General features: G+C 38.2%; 1 long non-coding RNA gene and 1 pseudogene across 1 annotated transcript in view; both read right to left on the bottom strand.

Moving 5' to 3' along the window:
* LOC132597320 (uncharacterized) overlaps positions 1 to 15,255 on the bottom strand; it is a 47,896-nt gene that overhangs the window by 16,558 nt on the left and 16,083 nt on the right. The gene's annotated exons all lie outside the window — the stretch shown is intronic.
* LOC115846414 (AP-2 complex subunit beta pseudogene) lies at positions 3,505 to 4,357 on the bottom strand (annotated as a pseudogene).

Below are 15,255 nucleotides of genomic sequence, written 5' to 3'. Positions count from 1 at the left end.
TATTATGCAAACAACTTGAATTACATAGAAAAAAAATGGACAAACTCCTAGAAACATACAACCTATCAAGACTAAGTAGTTAAGAAATAGAACATCTGAACAGACCAGTAATGAGTAGAGAATGAAACAGTACTGAAAAACCTCTCAATAAATAAAATCCCAGGACCAGGTGATTTTACTGGTGAATTATGCCAAATATTTAAAGAGAAATTAAAGCTAAGACTTCTTAAATACTTCCAAAAATTTAAAGAGAAGGGAACACTTTCAAACCATCTTATGAGGCATTACTCCAATATCAAAACCAGATGAGGGCACTAGGAGAAAAGTACAGATCAATATCCCTGAAAAACATAGATGAAATATACTCAAAACACTGGCAAACTAAGTTCAACAGCACATTAAAAGGATCATTCACCATGATCAAGTGGAATTTATGCCTGGATGCAGGATGGTTCAATATATGCAAATCAATAAATGTGTTACATCACATTAAGAGAATAAAGGGAAAATATGGTCATATTAATAGATACAGAAAAATTATTTGACAAAATCCAACTTCATTTCATGAAAATTACTGTCAAGAAATTAGTTATAGAAGGAATATACCTCAACACATTAAAAGTCATATGACAAGCCCAAACTAACAGTATATTGAATTATGAATCATGAAAGCATTTCTTCTAAGTTTTGGACCAAGACATGGTTACCTATTCTTGCCTCTTCTATTCAACATAGTACTGGAATTCCTAACCAGAACAAGTAGGCAAGAAAAGTAAAGAAAGTAAATCCTCATCATAAAATTAAAGCTAAATTTTCTCTGTTTGCAGATGACATGATTTTATATCTACAAAACCCTAAACATGCCACCTCCAAAAAACTGTTCAAACTAATAAATAAATAAAGCTGCAGGATACAAAATCAACATACAAAAATCATTTGTGGCTCTATACACTAACAACAGAAACTATCAGAAAAGGTTAAACAAGTCCCATTTACAGTAGCACCCAAAAGAATAAAATACTTATGAATAAAGTAAACCAAGAATGTGAAAGACCCATACACTGAAAACTATAAAATATTGATGAAAGAATTTGAAGACGCAAAAAAATGGAAAGATCACCCATGTTAATGGATTGAATAAATTAATACTGTTAAAATGTCCATACTGTCCAAAGCAATCTACAGAGTTAATGCAATTCATGTCAAAATTCTGAAGACATTTTCCCCAGAAAATAGAAAAAGAAATCTCAAAATTCATATGGAACCTTAAAAGACCCAAAATATCCAAAGCAATCTTGAGCACAAAGAGCAAAGCTGAAGGCATCATGTTTCATAATTTCAAACCATACCTCAAAGCATAGTCATCAAAGCAGTATGGTAGTAGTATAGAAACAGACATACAGAACAACAGAACGAAATACAGACCTCAGAAATAAATCCACATATTTCCAATCCATTGATCTTTGACAAAAGTGCTGGGAATATACAATTAGGAAATGATCCTCTCTTCAGTAATTTAGTGGGAAACTGAATATTCACAAGCATAGGGAAGAAATTAGACCCATATCTCACACTATATACAAAAATTAATTCAAAGTGGTTTAGAGAATTAAATATAAGATCTGAAACTGTAAAATTAATAGAAGAAGACATAAGGGAAAAAAAACTTCTCTACAGTGGTATGTATGGGCAATGTATTTTTGGATATGACCCCCAAAACACAGGCAACAGAAACAAAAACAAAAACAAATTGAAAAATAGATTGCTATAAAGGTTTGGACTTCCCTGGTGGCTCAGTGGTTAAGAATTCGCCTGCCACATAGAAGAAACCTAAATGTCCACCGACAGATGACTGGATGAAGAAGATGTGAACATATATACAATGGAATATTACTCAGCCATAAAAAGAAAGGAAATTGAGTTATTTGCAGTGAGGTGGATGGACCTAGAGTCTGTCATACAGAGTGAAGTCAGTCAGAAAGAGAAAAACAAATACCGTATGCTAACATATATATATGGAAACTAAAAAAACAAAAAAAAGGTTCTGAAGAACAATAGGGACAGGACAGGAGTAAAGATGCAGACGTAGAGAATGGACTTGAGGACATGGGGAGGGGGAAGGGTAAGCTGGGACGAAGTGAGAGAGTGGCATGGACTTATATATACACTACCAAATATAAAATAGATAGCTAGTGGGAAGCAGCTGCATAGCACAGGGAGATCAGCTCGGTGCTTTGTGCCCACCTAGAGGGGTGAGACAGGGTGGGTGGGGGGGAGACGCAAGAGGGAGGAGATATGGGGATATATATATATATATATATATATATGTATAGCTGATTCACTTTGTTATAAAGCAGAAACTAACACACCACTGTAAAGCAATTATACTCCAATAAAGATGTTTAAAAAAAAAATCCGCCTGCCAATGCAGAGGACACGGGTTCGAGCACTGGGCTGGGAAGATCCTACATGCTACAGAGCAACTAAGCCCGTGCGCCACAACTACTGAGCCTGCGCTCTAGAGCCCGCGAGCCACAACTACTGAGCCCACACACCGCAGCTACTGAAGCCCGTGTGCCTAGAGCCGGTGCTCTGCAACAAGAGAAGCCACCGCAGTGAGAAGCCCCTGCTCGCCGCAACTAGAGAAAGCCCATGCCCAGCAACGAAGACCCAATGCATCCAAAAATAAATAAAATAAAATAAATTAATTAAAAAAAAAAGATTGGGGCTTCCCTGGTGGCACAGTGGTTGGGAGTCCGCCTGCCGATGCAGGGAACACAGGTTCGTGCCCCGGTCCGGGAAGATCCCACATGCCACAGAGCGGCTAGGCCTGTGAGCCATGGCTGCTGAGCCTGCGCGTCCGGAGCCTGTGTTCCGCAACGGGAGAGGCCACAACAGTGAGAGGCCCGCGTACCGCAAAAAAAAAAAAAAAAAAAAAGATTGCATAGTTTCCAGGGAAATTATTTTTTAAAAAACTATAAAGATTTGAACAGCAAAGGAAACAATTTACAGAGAGAAGAGTGTACCTACAAAATGGGAAGAAACATTTGAAAAACATATCTAATATATAAAATACATAATATGCTCAAACAACTGAGTAGGAAAAAAACAACAAATAACCTGATTTTATTTTCAATGACACTTTGCTTTGCTTTAATATTTGTCTTTTTCTGCCTTTGAAGTGAGCTCTTGATTACAAAATATCAAATGACAGTCAAAAATGCCAGCCACTGGCACAGAATGGAGAAGCCCACAAGTAAGGACATATAGCAGCAGGTGGCAAGAGGTGGGAAGTGATTGAAGCAGTGGTTACAAATGTTCACAAGAAGCTAAAACTATCCAACAGATTGTGCCCTAATGTTAGTACAGGTTAGACTAGTCACTACCTTGGTGCGTGACCTCAGTATTTTTGGCTTCAGATTGTACATGGCAATACAATTTCTTCCAGTTAAGAGTTCTTGGCTTGCACCAATGACGGTAGCTGGAGGGCACCGGACCAGTCTATTAGTTTTTCAAAACGCTGTTGTAGACCTGAAAGATGTACTGGGAGACGTCAGGAGCTCTGCACTTAGTGACAGCGTGTAACTGGGGTTTCCTGGCTGGTCTACAGAGCTTGGCCAAAATCCAAATGCCATTAGTGAGCTTCAGGGATTGATACAGAATGTCCTGCTCTTCCACATTCGTCTTGGCAACAGTATCAACATTGTTGTTTTGCAACTTGCTGAAAACAGTGTCAGCATTTAAATGACATCCCTTAATCTGAAACTGAAGTTCATTTTCATTGGGAATATCCTTCCATGTTGCAAGGAAGACCTGGTACTCCATTTTGCTGTCTTCTACAAAAAACCACGTTGAGTGGGATGAGGCAGCTGAAGCAGAAGACATCAGTGTTGTTTTTCACAGCCACCTGCAGGTTGTTCAGAGGTTCTATCTTCATGAATGGGCCCAAGATGCTGAGAGGCAGGGAGCCATCAACGCTCTGGTTTGGCATCAGTGGTGTAGGGATGGCCAGAGGAGTGCTGGGGATGACACCAAACCTATTATTGTTAAACTGAATTGCAAAGTCTGTCATGTGCTGCAGAGCTTTGTTGGTGAAGGTCATTTCCATATAGATGTGCCCTTGGCGGTGAGTAAATATTCCCGAAATCTCCTTTAGCCTTTACTGCAGGCAGCCAGACAGCCTTTGAAGCCACATATCCACCAGGCGCCATGCCTATCCTCATGGAGAGGTCAAATAGGTCATTCAGACCACTGCTGACCACAGCAGGAGTAGGTGAAGGAGCAGAGGTTGCAGGCACTGATGATGGATGAAGGATTGTCCCACCAGACTATCTAGCCCTCCACCCAGGAGATCCATCTTTTCGAATTATAGTTTTCTCCAGATATATGCCCAGGAGAGGGATGGCTGGATCATATGGCAACTATACTTTTAGTTTTTTGAGGAACCTCTATACTGTTTTCCATAGTGGTTGCACCAATTTACATTCCCACCAACTGTAGAAGGGTTCCCTTTTCTCCACACCTTCTCCAGCATTTATTATTTGTAGACTTTTTTAATGATGGCCATTCTGACCAGTTTAAGGTGATACCTCATTGCAGCTTTGATTTGCATTTATCTAATAATTAGTGATGGTGAGCATCTTTCCATGTGCCTTTTGGCTATCTGTATGTCTTCTTTGGAGAAATGTTTATTTAGGTCTTCTGCCCATTTTTTAAATTATTTTTTTGTGTGTGTGATTGAGTTGTATGAGCTGTTTGTATATTTTGGAAATTAAGCCCTTGTTGGTTGCATCATCTGCAAATAGTTTCTCCCATTCAGTAGGTTGTCTTTTCATTTTTTTTTACGGTTTCCTTTGCTGTGCAAAAACTTGTAAGTTTGAATAGGCCCCATTTGTTTACTTTTGCTTTTATTTCTATTGCCTTGGGAGACTGACATAAGAAAATGTTGGTACGATTTATGTCAGAGAATGTTTTGCCTATGTTCTCTTCTACAAGTTTATGGTGTTATGTGTTATATTTAAGTCTTTAAGCCCTTTTGAGTTTATTTTTGTGCATGGTGTGAGGATGTGTTCTAACTTCAATGATTTACATGCAGCTGTTCAACATTCCCAACACCACTTACTGAAGAGGCTGTCTTTTCTCCATTGTATATTCTTGCCTCCTTTGTCGAAGATTAATTGACCATTGGTGTGTGGGTTTATTTCTGGGCTCTGTTTCATTGATTCATATGTCTGTTTCTGTGCCAATGCCATGCTGTTTTGATTACTGTAGCTTTTGTAGTATTGTCTGAAGTCTGGAAGGGTTATGCCTCCTGCTTTGTTCTTTTTCCTCAGGATTGCTTTCGCAATTCTGGGTCATTTGTAGTTCCATATAAATTTTAAAATTATTCTAGTTCTGTGGAAAATGTCATGGGTGATTTGATAGGGTTTGCATTAAATCTGTAGATTGCTTTGGGTACTATGGCCATTTTATCAATATTAATAATTCCAGTCCAATGGGATATCTTTCCATTTCTTTGAGTCATCTTCACTTTCCTTTATTAATGTTTTATAGTTCTCAGCATACAAGTCTTTCACTATCTTTGTCAGGTTTATTCCTAAGTATTTTAGTTTTTTGGATGCAATTTTAAAAGGGATTTTTTTCCATTTCCTTTCTGATATTTCATTTTTAATGTAAACACATGCAACTGATTTCTGTACATTAATCTTGTATGCTGCTACCTTGCTGAATCTGTTTATCAGTTCTAGTAGCTCGTATGGAGTCTTTAGGGTTTTCTATATATAGTATCATGTCATCTGCATATAATGACAATTTTACCTCTTCCCTCCCAATTTGCATACATTTTCTTTCTCTTTCTTATCTGATTGGTATGGATATACTTCCAATATTATGTTGACTTAAAGTGGTGAGAGTGGGCATCCTTGTCTGTGTTCCAGAGGCTAAGTGCTTTTCACCATTATGTATCATATAGGCTGTAGGTTTGTCAGAAACAGTTTTTAGTATGTTGAGATATGTTCCCTCAATAGCCACTTTCGTAAGAGTTGCTTGTGAGCTCCCAGAGCTCATAGAGGTGGCACCAAGAAGGAGGCTGCTATGGCAGCTCTGCCCCTCCCTTCACCCGCCCCTCAACAATGGTGTTTTGCTTCTATGGCCGGCCTGTGCTTCTTCTGCATACACCCAGGTTGGGCCGGTACCACACTCCAGCCCCTTCAGGCTGTCTCCATGCAGCCAACCCCAGTCCTCTCCCCTGGTTTTTCCTCTGAAGCCCCAGTTTTAACACCCAGCCCCACCCCACATACCAGTAGGCACACTTCTTGGGCTGGGGACTGCACAAGGTAGCACAGATCCTCTGTGCAGGTCTCTATTTTGTCTGCTGCAAACTTGCTGCTGGGCTCTCCTCCAACCCTCTGAAGCTCCTTTTCTGCCCCAGCTGATCTCCTCACTGGTGAAGGGGCTTCCCAGGGTGGGGTAACCTTTCCTCTTTCACAGCTTCCTCCCAGGGGTGCAGGTTTTCTTCTTTTTTTCTTTCATCCTATCTCATTACATGGAGACCTTTCTTGCACTTCTGGGTGTCTGAGATCTTCTGCTAGCATTCGGTAGGTATTCTGTGAGGACTGTTCCACATGTAGATTTTTTTCTGACATATTCATGGGAGGAGATGAACACCGTGTCCTTCTATTCCGCCATCTTGATTCAATCTCTATATGATTTTTTTGCCTTTTTTCTTCTACTTCAGGAAATCAAGTGATCAATGCCTGAAGGAGACTACCAGAGGTCCAAGGACACAAGAAATATCAAGGTCATCACACAAACTTCAGCCCCACAGCACCCCTAAAACCAAGAACCTGAGGAAGCAAAAGAGGGGACAAACTGACTTAAAGAGGACATTAGCCATGTATACCACATGCAAGAGTATATCAAGGGGCTTGTTTCCACTGATGTTGACAAGAGACGCTACAAAGGCACTTTAAGTTTCCAATACAATGGGGAGGAAAAAATTATTACAACATTGGCATTGTAATGTATTTTTCCCTGACCATCATTGAGGTTGTGTCCTCTTCATATGTAAAATGATCGTTTTTATTTCTTTTACTGTGAAATTTAATTTCATAGGTTCCAAATATTTTTATTTGGTTGCTTCTATTTTTTCTCTTGATTGAGAGGCACTTCAAATATACCTTATAGTTGTGGTGTCTTCTCCCACATCCTTCCAAGCCAATTACTGTGCACACAGTCACTAAAAAATTTGTCAAGGAACTTGTTGTCACAGGTCATCCATCACTCAAGACACTTGATATGAGGGCCATCTGCCATGCACAGCCTTACATCAAGAGCTCTGTACTGAGCTCTTTGCTCTCAACTTGTGGACCAGTTAAAGGACAGGATGAGGATATCGTTAAACCTCACAACCTACAGCGAAGCACATTGGTCAATCCTCAAACATCATTGCCAAGCTGACAGACAACAGGCCTGGGAGCTTCTCCTATGATGTTCCCCAGCTTGCCACCAAGACATCTGGTCTGGACCATGTCACCAACCACAGAGCACTGACGTGTAGACTCAATATGCAGACCAGAGAATGTCAAACATAAATGTGATCAGGACTCCAAACTCAGGCAGCAGGCAAGAGACCTGCCTGGGTCTCCAACCTGTTTTGCTAGATCTTCCCCTCCTACCTACCCCCTCCTCACAAAAATGTAAGACTCAGGTCCCTTTTATCCTCTGAGGATACTCAGAGACCTGATCTGTGGAATTATCCACAGCCTTTATCCTCTTCCCAGTACAACTGGACTTGGATTCACACAGGCACACCAAATGACCATAAGGACACCTGCCCCAATGCTAAGCATTGACTCCCAGCCTCTACCCAACTCACCTCACCTGAGCCCAATCCAGGCCTGCACTGTCCCCCAACCTCCACCATCTACGCATGTTCCAGACCAACCCCTCAGAATTGTCTTCATGATGGGACAAGGGATGCGGGGAGGGCTCCAGGTTCAGAACACCTTTCATTTCATCCTCCTAAGAAGCCTTCTCCTACAAGTCAGATGTTTCACCTCTTAGGGGAACCTGGGTGATACTGACCCATGTCCCAGTCCACGTTCTCCAGGAGGACCTTCTGGTCTCCTCTGAGGGGAGTGACCCGCCCTGCCCCAAGGCACGGAAGATTCAGCCTCCAGGCTAACAGGGCTCAGAGGCGACTACTGGAGTAAAAGAAAGAAGAAAGGAGCAGAATTTGTCTCATGAATTAGCACTTCCCCAGCTGTGGTTTATGTACAAATTTCAGAACACCAGATATATTGAGAATTGCACAGCCCATCTCATGTAATGTTATGAATTGTGTAAATTTAACTTATGTTTTAAATGGAGGTTACCAAACTGTCATATGAAGTATTTAGTAATTTTTTTAAAATTTAAATTGTTTGCTAATCCTTTTACAACATATGTCATTATGCTGTACACCCACCATTTCTACAGTACTGTAAGTCAATAATATCTCAATAGAACTGAAAGAAAAATAAAGGAAAATATTGGTAAGTTAATAAGAAACCGAGTCAACACACAGGAAAATATTAAGTTATAATGTCAGTAGGAAGCTATTAATTAATTAACATTTACTTGTCTTCAGTGTGCAAGTGACTGGAATTTGGGAAACAGGATAAAATAGACACCTATGGGGATGAAAATTTCTGTGTTTTTTAAGCTGAGCCTTTCCTGAACCTAGAATTTTTGTCTCTGAGAGAGAGTTCTACCGAAAACCATAATAGAGGATATTGTCTTCATCTTATAAATTTTGGTTATTAAAATTCACTAGAAATGGTATTTGGTTAGTTTCTTCATGATAATGAGATCCTCTCAATGTTACATATTATACAGATACTTTCACTTCCAGCCATCTCTTGTATGGTTTTTTGGTTTTGTTTTGTCACCAAGTTTTATTTACTTGAGTGTAAAAGAGGATGTTAGTAGTCTCAGTGTAGTCTATGTCCCTAAATTGTGTCAGATTCAAACTCTCAGGCACAACTCACGTCTCCTGGAACAAAAACTGCATTTTAACAATATTTTCAGGTGACTCACATGCACAATTTTTACTAAGTAGGGAAAGTATACTTATTCGCACTTTGACAGCAAATTTGAATAACATGGTGATCTTTTAAAAATACTGATGCCCAGAAATACTATTTTACTGAATCATTTTCAGTCCTGGGCATGGGAATTTTTTAATGTTTTCCAAGTAATAATGATGTGAGGCAAAGTCTGAGAATTCCTGTAGGTGAAGAGCAAGGGAAACAGTTCCCTGACTTGTTCTGGTCTTTATCCAGCATGGGAAGAAACTCTGACCTGGGTCAAGAAAGTGTGGGTGGTTTTTTTAGAGAATGGGATTGTATTAGGAAGGGCAAAGAGCCTAATCATTTTTCCATGTGAGAATCTGTCTCAGGGAAGCTTCTCTCTCTCTCTCTCTAGCATTTCTTCCCTTAGTGAGGAAGACTCCAGATGGCCTCCTGATTGAGGTCTCAAGACCAAAGAAAAGATAAAAGCAAAGTAAAGGAAGCTCAGGTTGAGTTACTCAATTTGACTTGAATATATTTCAGGGAGGAGTTCCATCAGCATTAAGTTTGAAGAACATGTGCTTCATGTACCCCTTCAACAACAACTTGGCTTCATTCACAGACAAGTGTCTTTGTGGGAGGTGTAGTATACAGCACCATACATCAAGGGGACCAGGAGGAATCTCACCCATCTGTGCACAGGGTAATAGGCATAGAGACCTCAGTCCCAGCTCTGGACTTGGCAGTCATCTGTTAACTGGCTTCTCTTGGATAAAGCCCAGGGGCACCTGGAAAATACTATTTTAATCCATCACTCATGAATAAAAGAGGCTTTGAGGATATCCAGGTTTCTAGTAGAGAAGTGCTAGCACAATGTTGGAGGGGGGAAAAAAAAAAATATATATATATATATATATATATATATATATATATATATATATATATGAGTTTGGATACATTGGACAAAGTAAAGGGAATAGTTTCACTTTACCAACATCACACCCCCACCAAGATTGCACAATTTAGGGCCAAGAGAGATCTTCCTGGCCCATGATTTCCCCTGCAGGGGCAAGTGAGCGCATGTGAGTGAGCATGAAGCTTCTCCAACTGTGTGGGATGCTGCCAAAAAGGCCTGTTATTTTCTGGCCCCTTCCAGAGTGCTGAATCATGAGCTGCATGACTGGGGGTGGGGAAGACGTAGCAGATAGGATTCTGGTAAGGCATTAATGTGCTGCAGAGTCTACTAGCTGTATTACAGACTCCATCAAGAAGCCCATCCATGAGCCAACAGGGAGGCCTCACCCATAGATCCTCCCAAATGGCCAATGGGCACCCTTGGTCCTCTGTAAATTGTACCAACACAAATCCTCACACTGTGGTCAGTTCAGCATGTGTGCTCCCAACCAAGCCACTGAGGGAAAGATTTGGCACACGGCTTGAGAACACACACAGGTAGACGGCTCACATCTGCAGGCCAGAGACAGACCATAAATTTCTGCATTAGCACCACCCTTAGGAGAAGAAAAGAGGGGCTGTCAGTACCCAGCCTATTGTGTTGCAAGATCAAAAGACAGCATATAAGCTCAAGAATTCTGCCAAAGATGTGATAGGAGCCATGAAACAGGTTTATCCATAAAGGTCTGAGAAAGCTTCAGAATCTCTAGAGGGCTGACAGAAGGTGTTTCTCTCCTGAAGACAATTAGTAAATGCTGGAGGAGGTGGCTACTACTTCAGAAGTGAAAACAGAAGCAGAAAACCCCAAGAATATTTTTTAAAAATCAAAGTAATCTAATGACATTAAAGGATTGCCAGTCTTTCATTTATCAATCCCAAAGACTTAGAAATCTACAATCTACCTAATAAATAATGAAAAAACACTGCTATAAGAAAGCTCAGTGAGCTACAAGGAAAGACAGAAAGACAATTCAATGGAATCAGAAAAAACATGAAGAAAAGAAAAATACAACAGACAAAAATTGTAAAAAAGAACCAAAAAAAAAATCTGGAGCTGAAATGAATGAAATGAAAAAATTAATAGAAAAATTTATAGCTATGATAGTGTTTTAACAAATATGCAGATAAAATGAAGTACCTCATGACATAAAAATATGAAAGGAGAAGAATAAAAGAATGAAAAACTTATAGGCATACAAAGATAAGTTGCTATTAGCATAAAATGTACTGTTTTAACTATGAGATGTTTTATGTGTGTCTCATGGTAACTACAGAGCAAAGATCTTTAGTAGAATCACAAACATTAAAAAATTAAACACAGCATACTGACACGGTAAACCACCAACTCACAAAGGTAGATAGACACGGAGGGGAAAAAGAAACAATGGAGTTACAAAACAATCAGGAAGTAATTAATAAGATGGCAGTAATAAGTCCTTACATATCAAAAATCACTTTAAATGTAAATGGATTGAATTCACAAATCAAAGCCATAGAGTGGCTGGCTGGATAAAAAAATATAAGGCCCAATTATATTTTGCATATAAGACACTCATTTCAACTTTTTTTAAAAAAATTATTTGTTTATTTTTTGGCTGCGTTGGGTCTTCGTTGCTGCGTGGCTTTCTCTAGTTGTGGTGAGTGGGGGCTACTCTTCATTGCAGTGTACAGGCTTCTCATTGCTGTGGCTTCTCTTGTTGCGGAGCACGGGCTCTAGGGCTTTAATAGTTGTGCGTACGGGCTTAGTTGCTCTGCGGCATGTGGGATCTTCCTGGACCAGGGCTCAAACCCATGTCCCCTGCATTGGCAGACGGATTCTTAACCACTTCACCACCAGGGAAATCCCCTCATTTCCAGGGGAAGTCCCCTAAGCTTTAAAGACACGCTTAAGGTCAAGGTAAAGACATGGATGATTATATTCCATGCAAGTGGAAGCCAAATAATGTGGAGGTAGCCATACTTATATCAGACAAAACAGACTTTAAGCCAAAAACCATAATAAGACACAAGGCAGGTCATTATATAATGACACAAGGGTCGATACATCAAGAAGATATAACAATTGTAAATATATACACACCCAACATCAAAGCACCTAAATATATTAAGCAAACACAGATCTGAAGAAAGAAATAGACAATACAATAATAGTAGGGGACTTCAATACTCCCTTCTCAGCAATGGATAGATCATCCGTAGAGTAAATCAACAAGAAAACACTGGTCTATACCTTACAGCAAATGGACTTAACAGGCATATATAGAACATTCTATCCAACAACTTGTTCTCAGGTGCACATGAAACATACTCCAGGAAAGATCATATGATAGGACACAAACATGTCTTAGCAAATTTAAGAAGATCAAAATTATACCAAATATCTGAACACAGTGATAGAAAACTAGAAATCAACAAGAGCATAAATGGAAAATCTAAAAATATGTGGAAACTAAACAGTACACTTCAGTGGGTCAAAAAGGAAAGCCAAAGAGAATTTTTTTTAAAAAAAATCTCAAAACCAATGAAAATGGAAACACAACATACCAAAACTTATTGGATGCTGCAAAAGAAGTTCAAAGAGGAAAGTTTATAGTGATGAATGCATACGACAAGAAATTAGAAAGCTCTCAATCTAACTCTACACCTCAAGGAAGTAGAAAAAGAAATATATTCCAAAGTTGGCAGAGGTTAGGATATCATAAAGACTAGAGTGGAAATAAATAAATAAAACATATACAAGAAAGGATCAATAAACTAAAGACTGGATTTTCAAAAATATAAAATTTTCAAACTTTTAGCTAGACTAGGAAAATAGAAGACTCAAAATTAGAAATGAGAGAGGAGACATTACAACTCATACTACAGAAATACATAGGATAAGAGACTACTTTGAACAATTGTATGCCAACAAATTAGATACTCAGGAAGAAACTGATACTTCCTAGAAACTCACTACCTACAAAGACTGAATCAGGAAGAAATAGAAAATCTGAATAACAATGTAAAGCTATTATACTCCAGTAAAGATGTTAAAAAAAAAAAAAAAAGAAAATCTGAACAGACCAATGATAAGGGATCGAATCAGTAATCAAAAAAGCTCCCAACACAGAAAACTCAAGGACTAGATGAATTTATTGGTGAATTCTACCAAACCTATGAAGAATTAACACCAGTAATTCTCAAACTCTTCCAAAAAATGAAAGACTAAGGAATACTTCCAAACTTGTTCTATGAGAGGAGGATTTCCGGGACACCAAAGCCAGATAAAGACTCTACAAGAAAAGAAAACTGGAGGCCAATAAAACTGATTAATATAGATGCAAAAATTCTGAACAAAATATGAGCAAATCAAATTCAACAATACCTGAAAGGGATTATCCACTGGGACCAAATGGGATTTATCACTGGGATATAAGAATAGTTCAATGGTACACAAACAAATATGTGGGATACACCATATTAATAGAGTAAAAATAAAAATCACATGATCATTTCAGTAGATGCTGAAAAAGCACTGGACAAAATGCAATTCTTTTATGATTAAAAACTCTGAACAGATTGAGTATAGGGGGAACATACCTCCACATAATTAAGTCCATACATAACAAGCCCACAGCTAACATCATACTTGATGGTAATAAGGTAAAAGCTATTCTGCCAAGAACAAGAACAAGACAGTGATGTCCACTGAATCACTCTTATTCAGTATAGTACTGGAAGTATTAGCTGGGGAAATCAGGAAACACAAAGAAAGGCACCCAAATCAGAAAGGAAGAAAATTCTCATTGAAGATGGTATGATTCTGTATACAAAAAATCCAAAAGAGTCCCAAAATGTTGTAACTAATCAACAAAGTAGGTAAAATTGCAGTATATAAAATCAACATACATCATCAGTTGTATTTCTACACACAAGTAGTAAAACATCTGAAAAAATAAACTATCTAATTTACAATAGCATCAAAAATAATATGATACTTAGGAATAAATTTAGTAAAGTTGGTGAAAAGTCTCTACATTGAACACTACTAACTAATTTTTGACAAGGTAACCAAGAACAACCATGGGGAAATAATAGTGTCTTCCATAGATGGTGTTGGAAAACCTGGATAAATGTAAGCAAAAATAAAATTGGACCCCTATATAAAACAACTCACAATAATTAACTCAGGATGGATCAAAGACTTGAACCTAAGACTTGATACCATAAAAGTCCTAAAAGAAAATGTAAGAAACTCCTCCACATTGGTTTTGATGATGTGACTTTTTTTTTTTTTTTGGATATGACACTAAAAGCACAAACAACAAAAGCAGAAATCAACAACTGAGAATAAATCAAACTTAAAAGCTTCTGTGCAACAAAATAAACAATCAACAAAATGAAAAGTTAACCTACCAAATGGGAAAAAATGCAAATTATATATTCAATAAAGGGGCATACAATCAAAGTACATTAAAAAAAACCTCATAAAATGCCACAAGATACCAACTAATCCAATGTACAGATGGGTAAAGGAAATGGTTTTTGTTTTTCCAAAAAAGACATACAAATGGCCAATAGACATATGAAAATGTGCTCAACATGAGTAATCATCAGTACAATGCAAATCAAAACCACAATAAGACATTATCTCACACCTGTTAGAATGGCTATCATCAAAAAGACAAGAGATAAGCATTGGTGAGGATGTGGACAAAAGGGAACATGGGAACTGTTAGTGGGGATATAATTTTTGCAGCCACTATGAAAAACAATATGAAGTTTTCTCAAAAAAGTAAAAACAGATCTATTATATGATTCAGCAATTCCAATTTCTGGTATTTATTCAAAGAAAATAAAAGCACTAACTTAAAAAGATATATGCACTTCCATATTTACAGCAACATTACCCACAATAGCCAAGATATGGAATCAACCTAGGTTCTTATCAACAGATGAATGGATAAGAAAAATGTGATATTTATATCTATATATTTATCTACATATACATACACACAATGAATATTATTAAGCCATTAGAAAGAAGAAAATTCTACCATTTTCCACCATTGATGGCCTTGGGTACATTATGCTGAGATAAATCAAAAAGAGAAAGACAAATACTACCTGATATCACTTATATGTAAAATCCAAAAAAAAAAAAAAGCCAAACTCACAAGAATGTTGGTTATCAGGGGGCTGAGATGTGGGGAATAAGAGAGATGTTTAAGGGTACAAACTTTTAACTAATAGTAAATAATTCCTAAAGATC

The sequence above is a fragment of the Globicephala melas genome, chromosome 5 (assembly GCF_963455315.2).
Source record: "Globicephala melas chromosome 5, mGloMel1.2, whole genome shotgun sequence".
Lineage (NCBI taxonomy): Eukaryota > Metazoa > Chordata > Mammalia > Artiodactyla > Delphinidae > Globicephala > Globicephala melas.
Note: the sequence above shows the minus strand (reverse complement) of the source record. Positions and strands in the feature narration are given on the sequence as shown.